General features: G+C 37.5%; 1 pseudogene; it reads right to left on the bottom strand.

The window, feature by feature from the left end:
- Positions 1 to 2,066: 2,066 nt before the first annotated feature.
- On the bottom strand, positions 2,067 to 5,178 carry LOC108408081 (olfactory receptor 14A16-like; annotated as a pseudogene).
- Positions 5,179 to 9,060: the final 3,882 nt, after the last annotated feature.

The following is a 9,060-nucleotide window of genomic DNA, read 5'->3' on the forward strand; positions in this document are numbered from 1 at the left end:
CATTATTACATTAGCTTCTAATCTTAAATGAATCTTTAAATTGGAAATATTTTAAATATAACATGAAATTTCTTCTAAAAAAGGATTTGGTAATATACATACAATCCTGGTGCATAAAGAGCCATGTGTCTTCTGAAGCTCTATTCTTGTGAAATTAATGCTCATCAAAAGGACAGAAGGCTCTTGTACACTCTCATTTCATAGAGATGATGACATGTGTTGCTTCAGCTGAAGATTCATGATCCCCAAATACTCCTGTTTCATCAATATCCTTATAGGAAGAAACACGGGACCTGAAGACCTTGGCTATTTTACGTCTGTGGCTTATCTCTCATGGGCTGGAATGTTGTCCACGAATTCTAAATCATCAGGTGGCTCTATCCCAGACAGAAAAATGCTACCTTTGTCTCCATTGACTTGCTTAATTGGCACCATCCTACAATAAATCTCAGGGAGTAATTAGTGCAATCAGTATGTCATAGGTTTATTGTTAATGATTTTCAATAGATGGACAGGAATGTACTTAATTCTAGCTCCCAATATTTCACACATCATTTACTGAGTGCCTCCTGTGGGTGAGACACTTTTGTGGCATCACTTAGTAAGAGTAATGCAAGAAGTCAGATTCCAAAGGTGGGCTGGGGTGTCTGTCTCTCACCAGAGGACGGACACCTTGAGGTGTTGGTTTGTGAAGAGCAGAGGAGAGCCCCCTCACAGGGAGAGTGGCTGGCAGTGGGTCCGTGAGGAGCACAGGGTGGGGGTGTTACAGGCGAGAGTCCAGTGCAGCTCCGGGGCAGCAGGTAAACAAGAGATTGAGTTGAGGGAAAGGACATGGTGGAAGACTCAGGGCATGGTGCAGGTCATGGGAAATCATTAGTTGTTACACTGAGTGGAGGGAAAGCCACAGGTGGTTTCCAGTGCGGAGGGGCACCATCCCCTCATGTTTGAGCTTGATCACTGATTAGAACAGAGTGTGGAGAATTCCTGGCAATTTTGCTACTAATACTGGTTTCTGATGGCTTGACCTTTGTCCAGTAGCATAAGCTACTCTATCAAGCTGCTCTATTCCAAAGTGATAATGCTACATTCACCTCTGTGATGTGGAGCAAGGCAGGAAGCCACATACCTACCGCTGGTGACTTGGGTAAAACAGGTAGCTAAAGTGGGACAGTTGTTCAGTCGCTGATTACGTTTTCATTGTGATCCTAAAAATGGCTTTCGATTTCAAAATACCTCGGGTCTATTTTGTTCCTGATAATCCTAAGACAATCATACATACTTGGGTAATTGTTTTGTTGTGATTTTTAAGGTATTTTTTTAGTTCTATACACTAAGAGAGATTAAAATTAAACCTACTGAAATCATATTGCAAGTTGGAGGGCAAAATAAACAATAATCCAACATATTTGCCGGATCTGCAAGAATTTCACCATCACACAGATCGCTGCTTTGATTATTGTGAGGAAATCTAACTGGGAAACTTACTTCCCTTAGGATTGGAATTTGTTTCTCCTTTACTCCATCCTTGCTACTTATGCTACTGGCTCACGTGCTAAAGTTCACTGTCATGGTTATTTTTGTATTTGTGTTTTCATCTTATCTTTCCTTGAATGACCTTAAGGGAGTCTCTCCCATTTCTAGCACTCACAAATTTCATAAGAATGTTCCAAGATGGAATTTTTTAAGGATATTTTGTTTGAGAATAAAGTACTTTTTTCTTTTAATTCATTTCATTCAAGATAATTGATAATTTTGTATCTTTTTATTTGATAGTTTTATTCTTTCCTCTTTCTGGAATCATATAACTTTGGCTTTCTTAATTATTATTATTGTCTAATCTTTCTTCAACTTTCAAATTTTCTGCTACTTATTTTAAGTCTTTCTGGAAGTTGCTTTAACTGTTCTTCCAACTTTTCTATGGTTGAATTTAACTCCCACATTATGTTTCCAACTGTGAACAACTTTTTTATATTTGTTCTGTTTGGATGAATTATCTTCGCTTTTTTTTTTTTTTTTTGAGAACTTCTGCTCTGGGCTTCATTTTTTCCTATTGTTCCCCACAGGACCTCTGTTTCTTCTACTGTTATTGTTATTTTCATTCCTGTCATTCAAATGAGAAATTTTACATATTCACCTGCTGAACCTTTACTGTACATTCCTAGCTAAGGGTGAAGAAGTTCATTGGGAATTGAGCTTGTCCATAGCTAAACTTCACTGAAAAGAGATTTACAGATTTTGAGAGGTCTCCAATGCTGATTTTTTAAGAAGTTAGTTTGGTAGAACTGTACCTATCCAATATTTTTCCAGATTAATAAGAGGGTGATCAACTGAAATCTGTAAAATATCTTGAAAGCAAATACCAGCTTCACAATAGGTAATAACTCTATTCAAGTAAAAACTCTATTTATGGTTATCCCACATCCCCACTCCCACTTCTTCAGGACCTAATTTATCCAGGGATGTTTTCTGCTTCAACCTCTACAGACTCCGTTTTCAACTACTTCCGCTAGACATTTGGCTACTTTCTTGACTGGAGGTGGGGAGCAAATCTGGAGTTTTATGGACATTTTAAACAGACACAGATCATACCCCCTCCATAAAGTTCAACTCTCAGTGAATCTCAGGCCTATAAATACAACACTGAAGCATAATACGCCTACACTATAACATAGGAGAAAAGCTAGATAACTTTGGGTGTAGTGATGCCTTTTATACAACACAGAAGACACATCTGTGAAAGGAAAACTTGAATGGACTTCAGTGATATTAAAAACTCCTGTTCTGAGAAAGTGTCAAGAGAATTAATACACAAGCCACGGGCTGACAGAACATATTTACAGAAGACACAAATGATAAAGACCCTTATCCTAAATATACAAAGAACTCATAAAACTCAATAGTAATAAAAAATCCCATTAAATAATGGGCCACAGATCTTTACAGACACGTCACCAAAGAAGATACACAGATGTCAAATAAACATTGAAAAAGATGTTCGACATCGTACGCTTTCCAGGATATGTTCGTTAAAGCAATGGGCCACCACGACACCGCCTTTAACTGGCCAGCGCTGGAACACCAACACCAGCGCCAGCGCAGAGCAGAGCGGCAGGAGCTCTCGTGCATTACTTGCAGAAGGGAAAAGCGTGCAGGTGTATTGCAGGGCAGCTTGGCAGTTTTTCACAAAAGTGAATATATTCTTAACATATGATCCAGCATCGATTTTTTTTAATTTTATTTACCCAAGAGAGCTGAAAACTTATGTACATGTTTTATTTTTAACTTATTCCAAAATGTTGAAGGAACCAAGGTGTCCTTCTGTAGGTGAAATAATTGTATAAATACAGATAACAGGATATTCAGTGATAAATGGAAATGAGCTATCTAGCCATAAAAAGACATGGAAGAAATTTAATGCAAATTACTAATTAAGGAAGCCAACATGAAAATGTACATTGGATGATGCCAACTATATGACATTCTGGAAAATCCAAAACTGTGAAGACAACAAAATGATCAGGGGTTGCCAGGGACTAATGGAAGATCAAGAAGAAAAGCAGGCAGAGTACAAGGGATATTGGGGTCAGTGAAAATGTTCTGAGCGATATCACAGTGACACCCAGGATAGTAAACCCATATCTGGGTTTTATCTGAACCCATAGACTGTAAAACAGCATGAAAGAAGCCCTAATGTAAACTGTGGATTTTTGGCAATTACGAGATGTGAGTATTACATCCTTGGTTAAAAGAAACGTGTGGTCTGTTTAGTTATATTGCTATGGGGTGAGGCTTTGCATTTGGGGTGCACAGGTTATGAGGAAAATCTATGTACTTCCAATTTTGTTGTAAACCTAAAAATTCTCTAAAAATAAAGTCTTCAAAATTTATAACAAAATAATTTGTAAATTAAAGGCTGCATAACTATAGATGGTAATTATTTTAGGAATAAAAGAAAGAATGGCTTTTAATTTTTGGTAAATACTCCCTTTAATAACATCCCCAGAGACATTTTCATGGCATTATTTCTTAGACTATATATGATGGGATTAAAGGTTGGGGGCACCAGAATGTAGAACACAGAAATTAAAAGGTTGGAAATAGAAAGATTCTGTGAAGTTGGCTTCAGATAAGAAAAGATGCCGGTGTAGAGAAACAATACAACCACCACCAGGTGTGGAAGGCATGTGGAGTAGGCTTTTGACTGTCCTTCTGCTGATGGAATCTTCTTGACAGTGGAGAATATACAGACATAGGAAATGATTATGAAAATGCAACAGCAGATATCCAATACCACACTAACAAGGATAGGTACAATCTCACCTATTAAATTTTCTGAGCAAGAAATAGCCAATAACTGTGGGATGTCGCAAAAAAAATGATGGACCACGTTAGACCCACAGTAGGATAAGGAGAAGGTACCGACTGTGTGCATCACGGCGATCAGACTCCCACCCAGCCAGGACACAGCTGCCAACTGAACACACATATTCTCACTCATAATGACCTCATAGTGCAGGGGGCGGCATATGGCAGCATAGCGGTCAAAGCACGTCACTGTGAGCAGGTGCAGCTCTGTGGTTCCTGAGAAAGCAATCAGAAAGACCTGGGAAATACATTCAAGGGATGAGATGGAATTACTGTGAGTTAAAGAGTTGGCAATGGACTTGGGCGCCGTGGCTGAAATTAGGCAGAGATCCACGAAGGACAAATTCTTCAGGAGGAAGTACATGGGGGTGCGGAGCCGATGGTCCGGAGCTGGGATCATGGTGACGAGGACGGTCCCCATCAGGGCATAGGCAGATCAAGGAGAAGACCACTGAGCATGTGATGCATGAGTCTCCTTTGGTAGAAAGTCCCACGAGGATAAATTCAGTCAAAACCGTGAGATTTTTCACTGTTAGAGGCATGGTCTGTATTAAAAAAAGAATAGAGGAGTTATCTCTCATTAATACACATCATTTTCAAGTCTCAATTTGAACATTCAATGAGTTTCTACATATGGTAATCGCAAAATCTATTTTCCAAAAAATTCGCTTCCATCTAAGTCCTATTCGAGTGTTTTGATTAATCATTATGTGATTAATATTGCTTCACTGAACTATGTTCAGTGCATATAAGTGTGCTTATTGTTCAAATGTGTCCTGTGAAAGATGTGGAAGGACTGAAAATTCAATGGACCTAACAAGCCTGAATAACAAAAGATCCTTTTTGTGTCTCCCCGTGAACACCAGTAACAAAAGCACCGCCGGCAAACTGCGTCCCAGACTGCGTGTTCTCACGCCCGATCCGTGACCAGTGAGGCCTGTTTCATCCAACCTTCCAAGAAGGTAGGCAGCAAACAATGCTTAGAAAAAAAATGAATGACAGACCTTCCTCAGTCTGTCTTTATTTAACTGACTTCTCTCTTTAAAGCGCTCTTAAAAATTTTTAATAGATTGCAGCTTAATCTAGTGACCTCTTCCTCATGGACAACACTCAGTCTTCATTGCCACCCTGTCAGTGTCATGTAGATGTCATTCGTGTTTCAGGGGCTGAAAATCCAGCATGCCGTTTTAATGCTTAGCGGTATATTTTCTAGCTTCATTTTGGGTTTGTTTCCTGTGTTACTTACTATCTACTCCTCCTTAATTACTGGATTTAATATTTAATTGTATAAATTAAACACTTTCAGTTTAATATGATAATGCTAAAATACATCACTAACAGTTACATTATTACATAAAATTATGAATCATGATCAATAGAATACATTAATGTAAAAAAAGAAAGAAACTGAACCCAGTCAAATTCTGTTTTAAAATGGTGGTGTCAAGTTGAACTATTTGGGCACCAAAGAATAAAACGATCCCTTTAGATGCTTTTTTAGTTTTTGTGATTTGTAAAGTGAATATATTAACTACTGCTTGTTTTCCTCAAAACTAAAATAAAATTTTAAATTTACAATATTTTAAATCTAAAATGAATTTCCTTCCAAAAAGTTTAATAACATACCTTCAATCTTGGGCCACGAAACTTTCAGCTCTTTGCCTTTAGTTAAATCATTGCCATCACTAAGGTAAAAGGATGTCATCAAATCTCATTTCAAAAAAGATGACTACACGCGTAGATTCCTCTAAAAAGTCATAGGATTATAAACTCTGGCTTCCACGCCACCTCAGGAGGAAGGAAACTGAAAAGCTTGGCAATTCTGACACTCCTTTTGGTCTCTTATGTGCTTGAAAACAGTCCCAGAGTCATAATTTATCAAGATGGTTTAGTTCAAAGGGAAAATAGTGTTATGTTTTTGTCCATTCACTTGTTTAATTGGCATCAGCCTGTAATAAATCTCACCAAATAATTAGTGCAGTCAGTCTGTCAAATTTTTATCTTGTACATGGCTTATAAGTCAATGGACAGGGTTGTAATTAATGCTACCATGCAATATTTGAGGCACCATTTTTTGGGAGCCTACAATGGGCCACACTCTCAGTTGACGGCTCCAATTCGTGAAAAGCAGTGTAGTTGGTCAAAGTCCAAGGTGAGCAGGAATGTCGGTCTCTCCCCAGGGGACACAGACCTTGGAGAGAGACTGGTGCGTGCAGAGTGGCAGAGTCCTGCCTCACAGGGAGCCCCAGGAGGGGCAGTGCTGTGCGGGCCGCCAGGGCAGATGTGACAGGTGAGACTCAGGGCGTAGTGCAGCCCCAGGGGGCAGGTAAACAAGGAAATTACTTTAAATCCTCATGGAAGTTGCTTTAATTGTTCTTCATCTTTTCTATGGCAATGTTTTGTCTCTATTATGCTTTCAAATTTTAATAACTTTCTGAATATTCTTCTATTTTGGTGATTTTTCTTTTTTTGATAGAACTCTCACCCTGGTTGCAGCTGGTTTCTCTCTCTCTGCTGTATCACGACAACTGTGTCCTCCGTCTTTCCACTTGGGGACTTTACACCCTCCCCTGATGATCCTACGCTCAAAAAGTTCATAACTTGGACTGAGAGAGTTTGCAGAATGCCGCATGCCTGGGTCTATTGCTGAGCTTCATTGAGAAGAGATGCAAAGATAATGAAAGTTCACAAACACCAATTTTTCATGGAATCCTTTACTCCAGGTGTAAAACCCACACAATATGTTATAAACTTTACTTTAAAATGCTCACCTGAATTTTGTAAACCATCTGAAAAGAAATTAAGGGCTTCAGTATAGGTAATGCCTCTATTCAAAAAAGACGTTTTTATGTATATCCATTTGTCCACTTCCCACTCTAATATCTGATATACCCAATATACTTTGTATATTATTTCCGTATCAGATATATAATTTTCAAATATATTCTCCCATACATTAGATTGCCTTTTCATTTTGTTGATGGTTTCTTTTACTGTGCAGAAGCGTTTTACTTTGATGTAGTATCCCTTGGTTTTATTGCTTTTCTTTCCCTTGTCTGGAAAGATGTATCCAGAACAAAATTATTTATGCTAATGTTGAAGAGATTCCTGATTATGTTTTCTTCTAAGAGATTTATGTTTTCAAGTTTTGCATTGAGACCTTTAACCCATTTTGAGGTAATTTCATGTATGGAGTTAGACAACGACCTAGTTTCATTCCCTTGCAGGTACTTGTGAGGTTTTCCCAAAACCATTAATTGAAGAGACTGTCTTTCCTCATTGTATATTGCTGTCCCCTTTGTGATATATTAATTGACCATGTATCCATGGGGTTATTTTGGGGCTTTCTCTTCTTATCCATTGATATATTATAGGTCTGTTCTTATGACATGACAGTACCATACTGGTTTGATAGTAGGGTAACTATTTTTGTGTTGGTTTTGTATCCTGTAACTTAACTAAATGTTTATTATAATTGTTTGTTGGAGTTTTTAGGGTCACAAATATATGACAAAGACATATGCAGATCCACAACTTTAATTATTCTTTTTCTGATATTGATGGCTTTGTTTTTGTTGTTTAATTTGCTCTATATAGGTCTTCAACTATTATCCACACTGGGAAAAGGATACTGTGATCAGTAAATAGGAAACTGCATATTCACAAGTGAAAGAATTAAGATGAACCCTTACATAAAACCATTCAAAAAAATCAACCCAAAATAAATGAGACTTAAACATAGTATCTGTTACTATAAAACTAGCATATATGGGGAAAATCTCCTTTGCACCTTGTCATTGGTCTTAAAAATGATTTTTTTAGAAATTCTACCAAAATTACAATCCACAAAGGCAAAAGTAAATAGGTAAGGTTACATCAAACTAAAAGAATTCTGAACTGCTAAGGAAACCATCATCAAAATGAAATGCAACCTACAGAAAAGGATATAGTTGCACATCATATATCTGATACAATATTTATAAGCTACTTATACAATTCAATAGAGGAAAAAAATATTCTGATTTAAAAATGGGAAAAGTATCTAAACAGACATTTTCCACAGTAGACATACAAATTGCCACCAGGTACAGGAAAGGTGAACATCACTAAATCTCAGGGAAATGCATCAAAACCACAGTAAGATGTCACCTAACACCAATTCAAATGTTATTATCAAAATGTCAAACATAAGTTGTTGATGAGGATGTGAAGAAAAGGGATCCCTTATACATCATGGATGGGAATGTAAGTTGTTACAGCTCTGAATGTAAAACAGTGTAGATATTCCTCAAAATATTAAAAACAGAGTGACCATATGGTCCATCAATTCTATTTATGAGTATATCTGAAGAAAACAAACAAACAAAAAACTAATCTGAAAAGATTAGATGACCCATGGTATCACAGCATTATTCAAAATAGCACAGTATGGGAACAAAATGTGCCTACGGATAGATGAATAGGTAAAGAAAACATCATACACACACAGCAGAATATTATTCAGCCTTAAAAAGAAGGAAGTCCTGCCATGTGCGAAAACATAAATGAACCTGAAGGATATTACGGTAAGTAAAATAAGCCACATTCCAAAAGATAAACACTGCATGATTTCACTTATATGTGGAATCTCAAAAGCCAAACTTGAGTGAAGAATGGTAATTGGAGCCCGGTGGGTGGATGTTGGTTAATATGGTC

This window comes from Manis javanica, chromosome 13 (genome assembly GCF_040802235.1).
Source record: "Manis javanica isolate MJ-LG chromosome 13, MJ_LKY, whole genome shotgun sequence".
NCBI lineage: Eukaryota > Metazoa > Chordata > Mammalia > Pholidota > Manidae > Manis > Manis javanica.